At 42.8% G+C, this 19,962-nt stretch overlaps 1 protein-coding gene across 2 annotated transcripts in view; it reads right to left on the bottom strand.

The window, feature by feature from the left end:
- caln2 (calneuron 2) overlaps nucleotides 1-3,704 on the bottom strand; it is a 33,665-nt gene extending 29,961 nt beyond the window's left edge. For both annotated transcript variants that reach the window (XM_027273916.1, XM_019253107.2), the window contains exon 1: nucleotides 2,581-3,704. The gene's annotated coding sequence lies outside the window, so the exon portion shown is untranslated. The remainder of the gene's footprint in view (nucleotides 1-2,580) is intronic.
- Nucleotides 3,705-19,962: the final 16,258 nt, after the last annotated feature.

Here is a 19,962-nt window from a genome sequence, read left to right as displayed (position 1 = left end):
TTAAACAGAGCCCAGCAATTATTTAATCAGTGAACAAATTAATAAGACATATGATATAAAATTAATATGAGAATGTATTTTAACAGTCCATCTGCTCTCACAATTGTTCCTCTGACAGAAACACCCACTCACTCATGGCAAAAGCAGCAGACGCACATACACATACATCAAACTCAGTCACACGCTGATTCCTTCTCTTCTTTCTCTCTCTCTCTCCCTCTCTCTCTCTCTCTCTCTCTCTCTCTCTCTCTCTCTCTCTCTCTCTCTCTCTCTGTCTCACACTCCCTATTTTCCTCCAATATATTTTTGGATTGTGGTTTTTCTGCTTGTGAAAACACAGGCTGTTGTCACAGAGACGGACATGAGAGGTGACAAGGCCTTAACAGAAAACCTTCATCTGATAGGTCTCATTGCCAGGAAGAAGAGAGCAGGAACAGGAGAGGGTGACAGACAGACAGAAAGACAGACAGACAGACAGACAGACAGATAGGTGAAAAGGTGTTGGGGTGAGGGGAGGGTGGTGGTGGTGTTGGTGGGGGATGAAAGGAGCAAATGAAAGTGGGCTGACTGACAGTGTTTGAACTGTGGGGTCACCTGCACCCCAGGGAGCCGAGTTTCAAGTCTGGAGCATGGTGTTCAGAGCGAACTTAAATTCAGATGAGAGCGAAGAGGCTGAGATGGGGGGAAAAGAGCAACTGAGATTAAACCAAAAGCTGGGAATGGAGAGAAAGCAGAATCATGTTTTCTCCTCACCTCCCTCTGTCCCCATGGACAGAAATGCATTAGCAAGAATGGCAGAAAAGAGCTGAGGGGTCACAAGCAACACATGCACAACGCTGCCATCACAAACAGGCAGCTCTGACAAGTCAACATTATTAACAGCATCAGGCCTTATATCAGCAGATCAAAGGAAACTGGTTCTTACTACGCTGGGCTTCAGTTAACCATCAAAACATGCAAAACTGTGTGATTTCCCTCCATCCAGGGACTCTCTGATGTGCATGAGATCTGTTTGCTGGACAGGCTGACTTCAAGGTAAATCAGCAAATTATTCTCTTTTTGTTTCAAGCCACTAAAACGTCAGTTAGTGCTCCATGTCTTCTTGAGCTGCCAGAACTAATGAGACACCAGCATTGATCAGCTGCAGCACTGGTGTTGGACAAAGGGAAACCGCAACTGTGCGATTTCACACAAAATGGACAGGAGACCAGTTTTGGTTACCAAAGAAGGACGTGTTTCCTCAACACGCAGCCAGCAATAAAAAGGCTTCTTAATAGATTAACAGCTAGACCAATAACAAAGAATTAAAATAATTAATGGAATTCAAATAATTCACTGCCTTTGCTTTTCTCTCTCTGCTCAATGTCACATTGTCAGCGTCCTACTGAAGTCACCTTGGGCAAAGACAGGCAGCTTCCACATAGCTGTAGTCTCTGCTGTCTCTCTCTTATCTATCAAGGCTGTACTTTGTTTCCTCAACAGAGGCGCTGGATGGTCTGCCCATCTTGTTACCTACAGCCTCCTCTCCTGGAGGTCAACCTGGGTCATCCAACACGCTCTATCTGAGTAGCTTCTGGGCCAGTTGAATAGCTGTGGGGCCTCACCACCACCAGTCCAGGCAGAGGACTTCTTGTCAGGTGGTCTGGAAAGATTCTTTGGTGGATGCTAAGAGTGCAACACGACTGGTAAAGAGTTGGACACTCATGACGATCTGCCACATCTGCAGCCGAGTCAGCGCAGCTGGAGTCAGCTGTAGCCGTTATTACATGCCCCCCTCATTGCACCGAGAATGGGGGGGTCTCATAATAAAAACAATATATAAATCAATAAAATCCAAAACACATGCGCGCTACCCGCCAAAAATGCTCGCACCCTCCGCCCAACACCACGCACAGACCACGCACCATCCATCAGCTCCCGTCCTCAGGAGGGTTTCCTCCTGGGTATCAGATGATGAATTTGTGTGAGGCGGGTGACAGATTTGGCCATCATGCTTATGGCTGTGGAGTTTTAGAGCACCTGGCAATGAGATTGAATACAACTGGGCTCTAGACTGCAGCCAGTCCCCATTTATCAGAACCAATATGAGAGCTGCTGAGTGAACAGGAAGCATGATGTATAGTGAGTGATGGACTGCTTTAGGTCCCGCTGCGTGCTCAGACAATTATACTGTAATTATACTTATAGCGCGTGTGTGATGGACCTATAATCACCTAATCACACCGTTCAAACCCGCGCGGCGCGCACCGACGCGCGCCACGCACGCACGCACACAAAACAGCTGGAAAGAGATTTTGAGGAGCAGTTCCAATAGTCGGACAGACATCATGTCTGTCGCCAGGTTGTCAGCCATTCAAACGGCACGGCTCATCCAGAGTGTCAACACACACGCAGAGGTCTCTCTTTACACACACGCGCGCGCGCACATTACACAAATTACAACAGGTGCAGAAACCTGCGCGGCTCTGCGGCCATCAGCCGCACCGACGCATGGGCGGTCGGTCGCGGTAATCACCTTTATCACCTTTAACACACCAACCCAGAGGTGACACACCAATTAACCGTCGGGGTATAGCCTACCTGCCTGTGAAACGACTGGTCCCCCGGTGTGAGATTCACCCCGCTCGGTTAGAACACCGTTGGCGGAGATGCTGAGGGTGTTTGGAATTGCCAAAATATGTTTAGTCTGTTTGCATCCGTCCTGTGCTCTTGTGGAGTCCGTCCAACAGCCAAAGATGGACTCATTCAGTCTGTGAGTGGGACCTGCCTCGGGGATTTACCAGTGTGTCATGTGCTCCGCACTTTTTAGACAGTTATTTCAAAAAAATATCAACTGGTTAGGTGAGGAGGAGGAGGTGGAGGAGGAGGAGGTGGAGGAAGGGGATGGTGGTAATGGTGCTGGGAGATTTTGTCCGTTTCAGCTGAAGCCCAGACCAACATGAATGGCCTCCCATCCGTCTTCTACATCTCACTTCTCATCGCCATGTCTTGATTTTTTTGGATGAAGCAGTTGGTAGGTAGAGTGCCAAATCTTCGTCCTATCAGCTCGCCCAGACGGACGCCACCCAGCCGCCCACGGGTCTGGGTCTAAGAACTGGTGATGCTGCTGCTGTTGCTGCTGCTGTTGCCCGTCGCCTCTTATAAAATGATAAATCACGATTTAAAATTCAATCTACTCTGTCGAATCAACACGGCGGAGAGGAGACGGTGGTGCCTTTGAGCGCAGATCGGTCAAACAAACAGCGGAGGGATGGGGAAGGAATCTCCCGACGTTCCCGGTGCATTTATCACAGCTACTCCTGGAGACAGAGTTAACCCATTTATCGGTCCAGTCCGGTATGGGAGGGGCCACGGCAGCAGAGGTGCGAATGTGTGTGTATAGGTGAGCGGGAAAAAATGCGACGCTGTGGCGCTCAGTGGGAGCTGCCCTCCTGACAGGTGTGTGTGTGTAGAGAGAGAGAGAGAGAGAGAGAGAGAGAGAGAGAGAGAGAGAGGTACGGGTAATTAAGGTTTCAATGGATCAGTGAAGCTACATCTCCCGTGGGGACGTGTGTGTGTGTTTATTGAGCCATCCTTCGCATCTTTAAGAGTCATTGATGACCAATTATGGTACTTAGGAAATGACATCAGCTGCAGTACTTAAATGATGCAGCGTATACCCCCACCCCCCAAATCTCCTTTTTCATGAGATCATCTGATTAGAATACTCCACCACTATCCCATTTACACCCTCCATACTAATTATATAATAGCCCATGTGAACTTTCTGTTTTCCCCCTGCCAGCAGCTCAATTGCAGGCCTGCCTTGAGGTTGTCTCTGGGTGCTTCTAATTAAAGTGGTTACAGCATCTTATTTAAACCACAGAATCTATCTCCCTCCCACTGACTGCAGTGGGTTAATACATTAAGTGTGCGCCTCAGGGGTTTAACAGTGTGATAGGCTACCAGACTGCTGTTTTGTCACTGAGAGTTGAGGCATCAGTGAAAAGTAAATACAACACAAGTGAGCCATGAATGCTCCAACAGCACTGTGAGCTTATCTAATGAGCCTTACAAAGTTGGGAATAGATCTTCTCTCGGTTCATGGGTAAATTAGGTCAATTCTGACGCTGAGAGACATTGTCATTGAATTTAGCTTTTATTTCTCACAGAGAAATCATGATAAAAAATGTTATTTTCTGGACACAGTGTGACTTTTTGATTTTTTTCTGGTGCTGTCCTTGGTGCTGAAGAAGAGGCAGGACACATGGAGGAGAGCTGATGTGTCAGCATTTATGAACAACTTAACATGCAGGACTGTGATTTCTGCCAGTTTAACTTAGATTTGAGTTTGTTCAAAGGCATGAGGATTGTCTTCAGAGAGAGTTAGAAGCTAATTCCTTTTGTATGTACCAATGTGCACCAGTGTGCAGTGGTTACCACATCACCCACTATGGGTAATGTGGTAATGTTAGGTAACGTGCTAAGTGAGCTAGCCTCGGCTGGAACCTTTCTGTGTGGAGTTTGCATGTTCTCCAGGTGGGTTCTCTCCGGGTACTCCAGCTTCCTCCCAAAGACATGTCCAAAGGCATTACCTTAATAGATTACTGTAAATTGGCCATATGTGTGAGTGTGAATGGTTGTTTGTTTCTGTGTGTCCTGTGATGAACTGCTGACTTGTCCAGCGTGTACCATGCCTCTCAGCCAGTCTGCTGGGTTAGACTCTAGCCTCACTGTGACCCTAATGAGGATAAGCAGTTACAGATAATGGATGAATTGATGGATATCACCTAGAATAAACTAACTAGAATAAAAAAAAAACACATCATTTGATGAAATGTCACTACATATACAAATGTCAATAAGAATTGATAAGCCTCTATCATACCAGTATTAAAATATGTGATGCATACAAAATGCGTGGTCACATTTTTTTTATTTTTTTTTTGTTGGTTAGTCATTTCTTCGGTGTTGGTATCTTTAAGTTTTAAAAGTACGGTCTTACTTTAAAAAAACAGTGAGAGCATAGACAGATTTATACTAACTTCATGTTCAATGTGCTTTAACCTACAGTCTGTGGGTGGCAGTGTTGTGGTTTCACTTAGCGACTCTGGACTGTACATGTATGTATGTATGTCTTCACATATCTTGAGAAGACTTTGAACAGGAAGCTGCATGTCTGCCAGCCATGTCTGTTTTTCCTGTTTTCTCAGGCACACATACCTGTCTGCAAGCTCTCTCAAACCGAGACTTGTAACAGATCTTTTGGGGCTGGAGCGGGACTGGCAGTGCCAGATCATCTGACAGCTACTGATCCAGTGATCCATGAATCTTGGGCCAAAGTGACGACAAGTGAGGGATGCTTCAATGGTGTGACTGACAGGACAAAGGAACAGGAGAAGGAGGATCCAGTCCAATAATGTTCAATTTAACGTTTCCAGGATGTCGACAATGTGTGGTTTGAGTATGATGCATCCACAGTGCTGTGTGTGTTCCGGAATGACATCTGCCAAGGCCTGGATGAGACACATGAGGATGTGAGATGAGAACTAAAACCTCCTGACACCACAATGTCTGATGAATCACTACTTAAGCAAGTAATAAAGACTACCAGTAAAGAACTGGGTCAGAGCTCCATCTGTAAACTGACTGATGCTCACAGTACTCAAGCCAAACCTGAATAGACAAACCAAACCAAAGATGGCTTAGATTCAAAGTAAAGACAAGACAATCCATAGAAACTGCAAATAGTTGCAAGTATTGAAGCCAATTTACCTGGGAAACAAGTGTATGTCATGTCAGATAGAAAAACCAAGACCCACTGCAGTGGTGCTCTGGTTTCAAAGTGTCTTTCCAAAGCTCTGCTCAAATGCAGCAATCTGCTGTCACTGTTAGCAACTGGTGCCAATGTGAGTATCCTCAACTGAAAACTTACTTACTTACCCTGCCAAGTTACATTGTGGATATCACAGGAGACAAACTACACTGTAATAGATGGGGCCAGGCAATAGTCGGCCTATAGGGCAATGATGATCCAGATCAATTTCAAATGTCAGGTCCTGCAAGTATCGTTTCAAATGCTGAGGGATTGTTGGCGTCATTATCAGTCCACTGTGAAAGAGGCTAAAAGAAAATATTTTTCTGATATTGTTCTGCTAAACTGTCATAATCCTTGTGTGTTGTTTAAAGTCATCAACTCTGCTCTGAATGCACCACAGACTAGAATCGAGGCCTCCCCTGCTGTGTGTGAGAACTTTCTGCACCACTTCATTGATAAGGTCACTTTTACCAGAGCACGTATTTCTCCTCCTGCTTCTGACCCTTCAGTATTTGTCCCCTGCTCTATGGTGTTGGACACGTTTGACCCTGTGACCCTGCCCCTTTTGCAGGAGATTGTAGGTCATTTGAAGCCCTCAGGTTCTCCAGATGATGCTGTCCCACCCTGACTTTTTAAGGAGGTGTTTCCCACCATTGGACCATCTTGTCACACTGTCATTAATAGCAGTCTGTCCTCTGGAGTGGTCCCTGTACATTTTAAACATGCAGTTGTGCAGACTCTGTTAAAAAAACCTGGGCTTGATCCTACTGTCTTGGCAAATTTCAGGCCTATCTCTAAACTGCCCTTCTTCTCTAAAATCTTAGAGAAGATTGTTTATTCCCAGCTTATGGACTTTTTAAATGAACAAAAAATTCTTGAGATTTTCCAATCAGGTTTTAAAACATTGCACAGCACAGAATCAGCGCTTTTAAGAGTTTTTAATGATATCTTTTTAGCTACTGACTCTGGTCACTGTGTTGTCCTTGTACTTTTAGATTTGACTGCAGCGTTTGACACAGTCGACCATGAAATCCTGATTGCCCGTCTGGAGCAGTGGGTGGGCATCAGTGGCACGGCACTGCAATGGTTCAGGTCCTATCTGTCACATCAGACTTTCTGTGTCAGCCTTGATGACTCTGTGTCCTCCACTGCTCCTCTCTCATGTGGGGTCCCACAGGGCTCTGTGCTTGGCCCTCTTTTATTTTGCCTTTACCTACCCCCTTTTGCCTCCATCCTCAGGAAACATGGCATACTCCCACTGCTATGCGGACAACAGCCAGATCTATGTCCCTCTCAAAAAGTCGGACTCATACTCTGTTAAACCGCTGCTAATGTGTTTAGATGATCTTAAAGCCTGGATGGCTTTAAACTTTCTGAATTTTAATGAGAAAAAGACAGAAGTCATAGTCTTTGGTGGCACTTCTGGGACCCCCCCTCTAGTTGATCTGGGTTCCTTGGCACATTATCGCGCCCCAATTGTTAAAAATCTAGGGGTAAAAGTGGACGCTGAGCTTAAATTTGACAGCCAGATTACAGCTGTGGTGAAGTCCAGCTTTTTTCAGTTAAGACAGCTGACAAAAATAAAACCAGTCCTTCAGAGACAGCACTTTGAGATAGTAATCCACGCCTTTGTGACCACTCGGCTGGATTACTGCAATGCACTTTATTTGGGGGTTAGTGGGTCCTCGATTAGTCGTCTTCAGCTGGTACAAAATGCTGCTGCACGTCTTTTAACCGGCGCAAGCAAATTTGAGCACATTTAACAGATTTTAGCTTCACTCCACTGGCTGCCTGTCCATTTTAGGATTCATTTTAAAGTTCTTTATCTGCTTTTAAGGCCTTGAATGGCCTTGCCCCACCTTACCTCTCTGAGCTGCTGCACCCCTACATGCCTAGCCGTTCCCTCAGGTCAGCTGACCAGCTGCTCCTGACTGTCCCTAAAGCTCGGCTTAAGTTCAGAGGGGATTGAGCGTTTGCCGTTGCAGCCCGAAGCTATGGAACGGATTGCCACTGCACGTGAGACAGGCCTCCTCTCTGTCTCATTTTAAAACCCTTCTTAAAACCCACCTCTTCTCTTTGGCTTTTAACACTATGTAGATGGTTGATTTCTTTGTGTATACATGCATTTTGTTATTAACTTATTTATTTTTGTCTGTTTTTTATTTATTTTATCTAGTGCCTTTTATTCATTTTATTTTTATTTTTATTGTTTTCTATCTTTCTATTATCTACTTGATGTTTTGTTGTGTTTCTATAGTGTTATTTATTGTGTTCTATTGTATTGTGCAGCACTTTGGAAACCCTGTGTTTGCTAAAATCGTGCTATATAAATAAAGTGGATTGGATTGGATTGGTCCCATCGGATCTTCATTCCTCTGAATGACTGAACCCAAATTCAACAACCAACCTAATGGAGAGACAAATGGAGATTTTGCTGCTCCTGTAGCCTGTGTCTGAACTATCAACGAGAAATTAGCTACACAGACCAAAACTGTTTTTTGTACCGGGAAGTAAACATGTTTATTTCTGCTGTGAAGTTGAACATTTGAACATGGGGACTTATGGAGACTGAAATGTTCTGTAGCCAGCCTCAAGGGCTGCTCATCATTTTCTTTCATCATCATTTTATTTGTAATACTTACAATACTTTGTAATACTCTACTCTACTACTTTTCCCATTGAATATATTTTTATGACCATGAAACAAGAAAACACAGTGTGCATGCAGTGAATATGGGAAAAGACAATACTTAAATTTGGCAACATTTTTACTAAACATATCTGGAAAAGACTTTGAATGAGAAGCCACACATCATTTTCAGGTACAGACACCTTCAGGTTCTCTCAAACTGAGACCTGCAACAACTCCAACCCTGAAATAACATTTTATGACCACTTTATGACTTTTATTGGCCATAACCTCCTGTCCATTTGTGTACCCAATGTGTACAGCTGGGTGACAAATTAAAGGAAAAACCAACGTGGAGTTCCCTTCAGTTTATTTTACAGTATAAGATGGAGGATATTAAATCTCACACAACTACCAAAAAGTCAAGCCACAATGCCACAGTACATGGTCGTCCTGACTTAAAGAGTGAACACATATCTAATGTATCTAATGTCTCCATGTAGACCTATTTTGTATTTTTAGGAACTTCTACCTGTTCACACATCTTAACTGGAGATCTTCTATACCTCTTTCTAGCATATTATTACCTTATTTATTGTTGTAACAATGTTAGACTGCTGCCTCGTTGGTCAGGTCTCTATGACTTTACCCTGGTACTTGCCCTGCAATGTTGTGGATGAATTGATTATTCAATGAATTCAATCAAAATCCTTCACTGTTTTCTGATGTATTATAGACCCAATGATTAGGTGATTTAATTGAGAAGATAATTGGCAGATTAAATAACTCTAGCCCAATCTAAAAATAAGATGAAGATAAATAAGTAGACACCACAAGCCTTTATAACAGCTTCAATGCTCCTGTCATAGATTCTCTTAACTCTATAGGAGGGATGAACTGCATTCTTTGAAAAGATATTCTCTCAAGTGGTGCTTTGATGATGGTGATAGAAAAGGCCACTGGTCCAAAATCTCTCATTGGTGTCCGGCTGGGTTGATATTTGGTGACTGTGAAGGCCATAGCTTATGTATGACACCATTTTCATACTTATTAAACAATTTAGTGGCATTCAATTTGCCTCCTATCAGAAAAGACTTTGACTTTTTGTTAACCACTATTGCCTTATTATTTTCACAGCAGTGATTCTAAAATCTAAAATGCTGAACATTAGACTGTTACAATAGAAAAAAACAAGTGAAAGTTTAGTCCACTCCACTGAGTGCCCTCCAGTGTGTTGCTCTCTAATGTTGCTATATTACTGGAATCAATCTGCATGCATCTTGAATGGACACAGCTGTGTGGCGGGTATCTGGCCAAGTGATAATCTCATGGTGAGTTGAGCACAGTTTCTCAGGTATTGAGAAATCCAATTTATGGTTTATTTTTAGGTGGGTTGAGGATTGTTCATACACTGTCACAATTGTGCAACATTGAGTTGCAATTCATTCACAAAAAGAGAAAACACTCACATAATATCAAAATGTCAGCAGCTCCTCTTTGTGTTTCTTTCAATAAGAATCTCTCCACTGAGTCAAAGAACTTGACTTATCTTCAACATCCAGATCCACCGTGTTGCATTTCCCCGCTGACTGACACTTCATCCTGAGTATTACATGGATTGTACCTTCTTAGCTGGATTCTGCAAGTGACCTGAAAAAATGGACAATTGGCAAAACCTCATGCTGCACAAATATAAAGACAGAGAGGGGGTCTAAAACATCAAATAAAGCCACAGGGACACACTAGCATGGACTCTAACCTCACAACAAATCGATACATGTTGGAGTCATGTCGACAGTCAAAAGTCGCTCCCATTTTTTCCCTCTGTGCTCTTTCTGTCAGAACCATTTATTGCTCACTAACAGAGAGCTGCTTTTATCCTGCCTCCTGAACTGTAATCACTACATAAATGAGACATTGACTAAAACATAGCCTGAAGTGACAGACTTAACACACAGTTTTATTTAAATTCAATTGCTGACAGTGGAGAAAGCAAAGAAATATAAGGGAAAGAGACGTGATAAAAAGTGTTCAAAAGGCTACATTTGAATCTTGGAGAAGTATGACAGTATTAAATGGTCCAGTGTAACAAAGAAAACATTAAAGCCACAGCGTCACACTGTAGCAATCTTCTGAGCAAGAACATTATTTCAAAGTCTATGTTTAGATATGGCAATTTATTTCCTTCAGCCTATACAGTGAAAGATGACGATAATGTGCTGATTTAATAGCCTCAGTCAGACTGGTAAATTTATCAAAATGAAAGGATTATTTTGAAGAACGCCAAAGATTGTGAGTTCATTTGAGTCTTGGGGTGATAAAAGTCAAATTGTAGATACTGAGAAATGAACTATTCCTTTCTGACTTTATACTGCATTCAGAAAACATGGTGCTCTACTGAATGAACACCTGCGGTACTTCAAATACTACTTTTATAAATGCTGTCTGCTTTGTTAAGTTGTAACTGGTGAAGAAGCGGTGCTTTAATTCTGTTTCTTGCTCCTACATAAAGTGGAAACCCTAGAACCTGCAGGAACATGAGAAAGCAGATTATGGTTTCAGATCACAACCACACTGTATAATACATTCAACATCTCTCCAAATCCAACCCCATTTTCATTAGCATTTTGATATTGTCATCATCCATTCCACTCCATATCCTTTCTGTGCTTTTTCCAAGTCCTGCAGCAGGAATGACCTTCCATGGGGAAAAACAGGATCCTGTCAGCCAGAGCTTTGTACCGTAGGTAACATTGAAAATGACATTTAAAACAGGTTCATTCACATTCACCTCTGTACCCAGGATTGTGAATCGCAAGTGTGATACAGTGCATTTATGTGCTTATGTGAATAAATAAATGTGCAACTAAGCAAGAGGCAGTGATGAAGAAAAATACATGTTAAGCAGGTGAATGCTGGGAGTGGAGCTGACATAAATATAATTCAATCACAACATTACAGCTCAAAGGTTATCCAGCCAAACAATAACAAGAAGCTCTGAAATCCTATAGTCTACAGAGATGTGTCTCTTGTAGCATACAGTATATCCTCAAGAGCTGGGGGTAAAACTTAAAGTTCCCTCCAGGAAGGTTATGTCTGCATGAATAATGCAACACTGACCACATTTAACATCCGGACCTTTGAAGGAAAGAGTGTGTGCAGACACATGCAGAGACACATAGGCCCACTGCTTACAGATGTGACACAGAAATATTACACAGGATAATGAACATTATGAGACTTTTAGCTTCACATAATAAAAATGGGACTGACATTAAGTAGGATGTAGAAAATTAAAATGTACTTCTTGCATCATTGGCACTAAAGTGAAAGGCCAGAGGCGTTCTGTCCATGGTTGGGTAGTGGAGTAAAACTACTACATATTCCTAAAATACTCCTGCTGCAACCACTGTACTAACTAAATCATGACTTGCAGGAAAAGCGGAACATATTTTTTAAAGCTATTGATATATTTATCCTTGTTTATGCCTCAGACAAGACAATCTGAAAGTAACGTAGTTTGATTACGATACAAGCATTATATTACTGGATACAACTGTTAATGTGCGTGTTTCATGACTTTTAAATAGGGTAACCTGTCCACCAACCATTCAGTTGGCGATACATTGTGACAGAACCATCACCCCCCCATTCATTTTTTTCCAGCTGTAGCCTCCATTTCCTTTGCAGATTGAATTATGCAGAAATGACCTCCTTCAACACCACACTTAAAAATGGAGCAATTTTAGATTGCATGGTTGCATTACTGTGTATATTTGATCCAAGCTTTTTTTCCACTTGGAATGTGCTATATTTGCATCATGAAAACACTGCCTGAGTTAGTATAGTCTATGCAACTGGGACACAGAGTGCCTTTGAGAAAGTCAATGAAGCTTTACCTGCTCACTGTTTGTAAGACGTCAGCTAAATAACTAAAGTAAAGAGCATTTGACAGCCTGTAATGACATTAGCCACGCTAACTTTAACATAGTTTGTCTCCCCTGCTGTCCACAGACCATAAAATGAAGAATTACTGCCAACTCCAGAGTAGTGACAGGCAAAGTGAGAGGCTGGTGGAACCGCTAACGAGTTAGCTGTGCACTGTGACTACCGTGGTGACCTGCATGCACCTGCTGGAGACGTGATGGATGCCTCCTCAAAATGTAACACCACTTCCATTTGGAGATTACTGGGTGACTCATCATCTCCCTTAAATAGATGGATACACACAGGAACACACATGCATATAAACATCACACACACGCACACACACATATAAACACTGTATTACAATATATCAACCTGCTGCTTGTCAGTCAGTGTCATTTATCGTGAACTGATCCACAGCTCCACCATTTATGTTGTTTGCAGATTTCATTTCCTCATTTAATTATCTAGTAATGTTGTGGTACATTAAAAGCTCAGAGTTTCCCCCAGCATTCAATAGGAGCCCCTAAAGCCTGGAACAATTTCATTTTAATGGCTTTCAGGGGAAGTTTTAGTGTAACATGAAGGACTAAATGCTATTTTAGAGACTTTTTCCGCCTGAGAAATAAAAAGAAAACAGTAAATAGATAGAAATCTTGTCATTTTATGGCATGAAAATCAGCTGAACCCTAGTATATATATTTTACCCCCCCCCCCCCCCCCCCCCCCACACCCACACACACACACACACAGCATAAATAAATCTCACACCTTGGTGGATTTAAGCTGTTCTCGTCTGTTTTCCCTTCTGAGTCAGACAGCTGCCAGTCGATCATCCCTCCACACACCTGAATTCAGCAGCAGCAGTTTTCAGCTTATTCAGTCTGGTTTCACATGGTTTGAGTTTGAATCAGCCTGAATTTATATCCAGAAGTCACACGTGTAGTACTTGGAGGGGTCGATAAACTTCCACATTTCACTGGATACATTTTGTGAAAAGCGACAGTAAAGACACACACCTGAACCTGATTTAATTTAGGCTGTCAAACATAAACCACAGTACAGGTTGAGAAAAGTAACTGAATCAGTAAAATATAACTGTAGCCCATCTCTGTAGCATTATGAGCATGTGTATGTGAGGGGTTCCTTTAAAAACTTACCAAGGGGGCGCCCCGGTAGCTCCCCTGGTAGAGGAAATATTGAGGCTGAGTCCATACCTGCAGTGAAGTCAAGTTTGATTCCGTCCTGAGCCCTTTGCTGCATGTCAGCTCCTGTCTCTCTCAGCTTTCACTATCAAAATAAAGCAGAAAGAACATTCTTTTTTAAAAGTCTCCTGCTGGAGTTACTTGTGTTCTACACACTCACACACACTGGTCACACAGACCAGCACCTGCATCCACCTACAAAACAAACAAACGTTGCCCATAGAACTAAAAAAAGCATGAAATGCTGCTCAGAGTGACAAAAACTTTTCAAGTTCATCATCCTTTATTTTCCTGTATTCACAAGGTTACCTGAAGGCATTTGTATCTATTATTTTTAAAAGCAAAATGCAAGTCAACAATGCTGCCTAAAAACATTTTACATTTTACTTATGAAATCAGCAAATCTTTTCTTCTTGTTGTTGTTGTTACAGGAATATTCTCAGGACTGGAGCTACAGGTTAAAGTCTGTACAGCAGCTCTGTGTCAAGGCATCTTCTATCAGCAGATACATATCACGGATAAGACTGCGCAGACAAGATTTTAATTTATCTCAGACTTGCATATCTGTCCTCTGCAGCCTGGAGTAGGTCCTTTGGGTTGAATTTAAATGGGCAATACACTTTTGTCTTCATAGCAGCATGTCAAAACAGTCTAGAGATTATTACAAGAGAGGAGCATTCCCTGCAGCTAATAATTCCCTTGTCAATAATGCATGAAGTCATATAAATCACAATACGTCTGTTTATCTGGCCTCCCCAAGGTCATTCCTCCTCTTCTTCTCATCTATTTCTCACCCTCATTTCTTCCCCACAATAGCCATCTGAACATTACCCCCTCATCATCATCATACATTTCAGCTCTTTCTGCTGTCTCCTGACTCTTACTCAGCTGTGTGAATAAGTGATGACCATCTTGGCATGATTGTAAGTTACTGCAAGCCCAACTCAGCCTGTAAAAATCAAACATTTCTGCTCTGCTCAAGGGCACATCTGTGCATGTGTGAGCACTGCAGACCACACACACATAATAGAGCAGCTACACTCCTGAATCCCTGCTGAGCCATCACAAGTCACGGCTCCCTAAATTAAATAACATCAAATTAGATTAAAGTAAATGAAACATCGCTGAGGAGCGGAGGGACGAGAGGGAGGGTTGTGCTGGGGATGGGGTGGGGAGGAGAGTGGATAGAGGTGGGAAACGTAGGCAGCAAAAGAGTTTATGTAGATTTAAGGTGAAAGAGAGGTCATAGAGAGAAACAGGTGAGGGGGGAAGAGAGATAAGGGGAAGGTGAAGCTAAGGACAAACAGTGAATGATGGAGGAGCAAAGAGAGGGAGAGACAGAGAGAGGTTACAGTAAACAAACACTTGATGAGGAACCAGGAGGACTGTGTGTGTGTGTGTGTGTGTGTGTGTGTGTGTGTGTGTGTGTGTGTCCAAATTTGTGTAACATAACATCTCCTTTCAGAATTTGAATGGCAAATAATAATGTGACTCGTGGTTTCATGTGTTGCCAGCTTGTCAGACTCAAGTGATAGGAATATTCAACTCAGCTGCTATGGGAATTGCCATGGCAACATATTAGCTTTCTGAGTCATATGATCATTGGAACAAACTCAGAGCGGAAACTATGACAACATTATCAAACGTTTTACAGTAAATCTATCAGTCGGACAGCCACCCAAAGACTGTAGCGTAACAAAAGGCTGTTTGTTTCTTTCAGGTTCTGGTGAAGAGCCATATCAGCTCTGTGGAGCACTGCTGTGGCAAAGCAGACAATGTTTTGCAACTACAATAGCTCCTTACACGTTTCTGTGAGTGATGCTTTACCTCTCTGGCAGTGAAGTGCCAGCTGCAGAAAGGTGAATAGAAGCGCCGTGTTTTCCTCAGGTATTAATATCACCCCTGGGAAGGAGCACTAAACTGGAGACGGAGGCAGATGACCGTGGAGGGGATCTTCATTCGGTAGTGTGCAGTAAATCAACTCCTGCTAGAGGCACGAGAAGGCAGAAACCAGAGAGAGTGATGGAGCTCCACCTGCCCCCCTAACCCCCAGCATGCATCCATCGGCTGTAACCTGTTTCATTCACCTCAATGCGTCGACCTTTCCCCCCCTCATTTTTCCCCCTTTCCCTCCACTTTCCTCCCTTGCAGCCTTTTGTCTTTCACATCACCTCATCTACTTCTAGTGCTTTTACCTTAGGTTTCATTTAACTACATAACTTCACCTCTCCCTCCACCAACCTAATTTTCTCACTTCATTGTCGACAGTTGCTTTTTCCCATCATCAATGTCTCCTTCGATTCCTCCCACATCCTCTCTTCTCACCTCCTGCTGGCACTGTCCCCAGAGAATGGAAAAGGAGGTCAGCTTTGTCACAACATAGGTTCACATTTCATTGCCATAGCAGTGGGGCTGCCAGGATGCAGGATTGATGGTTTTGGGGTTTTCCGCTGGCCCAGAGAGTAGCTATGCAGCGCAAACATCATTTACCGAGAAAAGAATCTAACGAAAGCCAAAGATAGCCAGGTAGAAAAAATAAATACGCTGTATGGGAGATCAGCTACCACTAAATGGAAAGAGGACCAAGTGGGAAGCATTGGATCCTTTTTTGGTCTCTTCCAACACCTAAGGGAAATATCTGACTCTTCGGCTGCTGAATGCTCCACTATGTTCACATATGGTGCTGCTGTGGGTCCTGTTTATGGGTCTCAAGCAATGACAGTATAAAGAATGGTCCGTGTATACATGATGTCACCCACACTCACAGGTTTCCAAAGCACCGTTTTGAAGCTTAAAATATGTGGCCACCATCATCTTGGCTGTCCTGCCTCTAAAAATCAACAAAGACGTGGATTATCAGCAGACCTGAGGTGGGCTGAATGATGCCAGGGTGCTCAAACAAGTCACCTGTAACGGCACCCACCTGTTAATCAAATGGTTCACGCTGCATAACTTCAATTCTTAATATCATTTGAACAGGTGAGTTGTATATCAATCCACCCTCAGTACAGTTGTCATGAACAGGGAAATTAGCTACAGAGACCAAAACTGTTTTTTGTACCAGGCTGTAAACATGTTTATTTCTGCTGTGAAGTTGGACATTTGAACGTGGGGACTTATGGAGACTGACTCACTTCTGGAGCCAGCCTCAAGTGGCCGCTTGCAGTACTACAGTTTTTGGCACTTCTGCAGTGGCTTCATTTCACAGACACAGAGGTTGGTGCTTGGTCTGTAGTGGTCATCACGTCCAGTTTGTTCATGTATCTTTGTTTTCAGAAGACAAAGATTCAGTCGTCTTCTGAAGGTCCTGTGGGGTGTTCAGTGAAGGTTGTCATCCTGGAACGATATTTTGCCCTGCAGGGCTCCATGCCAGTCATGTGACTGAAAACTATGTTGTTATAAACTGTGTTGGGTATTACTTACTCTCACATCTGTCACACAGTTGCACCTCCCTGCCCTCCACTGCACTGAAGCTTTGGTGAAACCTTTAAGATGTTTCTACCCCTGTTTGCAGTCATCACTGATTATACACTGTTAAAGTGTTCATATTTTGTTTCATGTTTACTGACTACCAACATCTCTTTGAACTGAGCTGAATTGAACCAGATAGTGATAATGAATGGGATGTAATTAGAGTGTGATTCATTAATACTAATGACTGAAGTGTAGATCAACATCATCATGCAGGTGTGAGCTCTTTCTCTCTCTCTCTCACACACACACACACACACACACACACACACACACACACTGAAAGGGAAATACATGGGCCAGGCCAGAGACAAAAAACAAGGCAGAATGCTGATATTTGCCCTTGTTTGAACTAGAACGATGGGCAAAGGTCTCCATCTGTTGTCAGTTTAACACCCCACAATAAACTCGCCACTCTATCTGTCAATAACACCGCTTTTATTGGTCTCATCCTACCAAGGAAGACAATCCTCAATCGCCAATGTCTGATCTCAGCTGCAATATTGTCTGACTGTGATAGATATTTTTACTGTGGGGGGTTATAGTGAAATCAAGTAAACATGTAAAATGCTTTTGTGCGTGTCTGTTTCATAGTGAACGCAGCCACCTCCTGCATGTCACCATCTGTGAACATCTTGTGAGGGATAAACAAACATACATGTACCATCCCGTCTGCAGGTAAACATGCACAGATGCTCATGAACAGACCAGCTCTCCCTTTATGACAAACACTTAGTTAGTTCACCCATTTTGTATCCGTCAATGCAACTAGAAACTTAAAGAAAAAAGCCCAGCAAAGATATAATTCTACCTACATGATCTTGTTTGTTTCTGTTCATATTTAGAAACTAGCACTTTGATTTTAATGTTGCTTGGAAGCACATAAAACAGAAGCCAGACTGACACATGAACAGGGGCTACCCCGCCCTGTTCATGTGTCAGTCTGGCTTCTGTGCTCAGGGACAAGCTCACCTTGATGTGTGACAGCCAATCAGAGGCCAATATGTCCGTCCGTCTCATGTGTAACAGCTCTATAAAAAGTCCTTCAACCGTCCTGGAGATGATCAGAAAACACAACAAGCAGAGGAGCAGGATAGAGGAGATGTTACATCATCAATGCACTTCACATTCTCACTCACACACACACCACACACACACATCAAAGACAATGACATACGCTGCAGCTGACATCCATCTGTTATGGTCCTGAATGAAGAATTACCTGCAACTTAAACAGTACATTTTTTTCTTGTATTGAATCTTTGTGAAAGTCAAACAAACACTTGCCCCGAACACTGCTATGAAAAGATTAAATGTCCAGATCGATTGTCTGTGAATATCAGTGTGTGTGTGTGTGTGTGTGTGTGTCCTTCTTTGGGGGTGTGTGGACATGCATGTAAGTGTGCATTCATGTGTTTCTGTTTCCATTGCATTGATTCTGCAACGAGAAGATCAAAAACACGTGGGAAGAAAGATTCTTAGTGAACAATTAAAGGCTATTTTGTGTCATTCTGTAGATTTACATGGAGCTTCACCCACTCTTGCTGAATGTTACCTCTAATATTCATTTGCTCCTTTCATGTGGGTCACAGGCATACGAAGAACATGAAAGACTGCTTGGATGAATGAAATGAAGAGGTGGAGAGAGAGGGAGAGAGAGAGAGAGAGAGAGAGAGAAGGAGAGAGAGAGAGACATACATCAATCACTTGTCTTAAATCAAGCATCAGGAAGAAGAGTTTTTTCTGTAATTACAATGTAGCTGGTGCAGTGAAAAGAAATAATGAGGGATGTCTTAACTCATTTTTTAAATTTCCTTTGTCTTTGCCCGCTTATTAGATTCATCATGAGAGAGAGAGCGTGAGCAAGTGACGTAATGGGCTAAGAACTTGGAAATAATAAGAGTGTGGATTTGACTGAGTTTGAGCGAATGGAGTGTTAGGGCTGTTAAAACAAGGCCAGGACAAATGTGTGTGTGTGTGTGTGCGTGTGTGTGTGTGTGTGTGTATGTGTGTGCGTGTGTATGTGTGTGTGTTTGTGTGTCAGGATTTGTATGTTTGCCATACAGGTGTGTGTCAGTGCATATATAATGTGATTCAGGACCACATCAGTAAAAGGACAGAAGGATCAAGGGCGTACTTAATATGGAGAGGTGCTCTTCATTAACATGACAGCTAACAGCAGAGTAACATAATAAGAGTACCTGAATACCTCTTACTTTAACTCACTTGTTAATTGCAGTACACTTGTGAGCAACAATATTAATTATATTATAACTCTATTTAGCCAGATAGAGACAATTGAGCATGTTTATTTCTGGTGTTTTCCATTTATCCAAATCCTAATATAACATGCAAGCAGCCTCTGAGCTGTGCTGTGAAGCTTTACAGGTAAGGCTGAGGTCAAAGCCATTTTTATCAGCAGCTGTGATGGGGAGACATACTCACACTTTCTCTGGGGAGTTGCAAAAGCCATGCATTTGGCTCCAGAAACAGGTATCCAGAGTAGCTAATTCACAAGAAAATAAAACATCTCTGAGTTAAAAGCAGACAAGGTTAGACCCCTGGAACCAGGTGAGTAGGCAGTGTAACTGGGCCATGCAGAGGCAGAGCATGGCAGGGGTGAAGAAACTGAAAAGGGAAATGGAGGAAGTTAAGATATGAGAAACAGTAACAGTGTCCAAGCAAAAGGCTGCTAGACAAGAGTAAATGTGGGACTGACTTTTAGTGGTTGGTGAGAGCTTGGTGAAATAAAAGGCTGAAAGACAGACGCCGAGCTGGGCTGACTGCTGCTGGACTAGTCAGTGATGTTAGCTGCTGCTGGGTCTGCTGTTGGTGACCTAGTTGATGATTGGCTGTTAGTAAAGTTGTCGACTCGCTAGTTTTTAATCATGTTATCGTGACACATGCACGTGTACAACTTTCCATATTTACTA

The sequence above is a fragment of the Larimichthys crocea genome, chromosome XXII (assembly GCF_000972845.2).
Source record: "Larimichthys crocea isolate SSNF chromosome XXII, L_crocea_2.0, whole genome shotgun sequence".
Taxonomy (NCBI): domain Eukaryota; kingdom Metazoa; phylum Chordata; class Actinopteri; family Sciaenidae; genus Larimichthys; species Larimichthys crocea.
The sequence above is the reverse complement of the archived record's forward strand: the minus strand, read 5'-3'. Positions and strand labels throughout refer to the sequence as shown.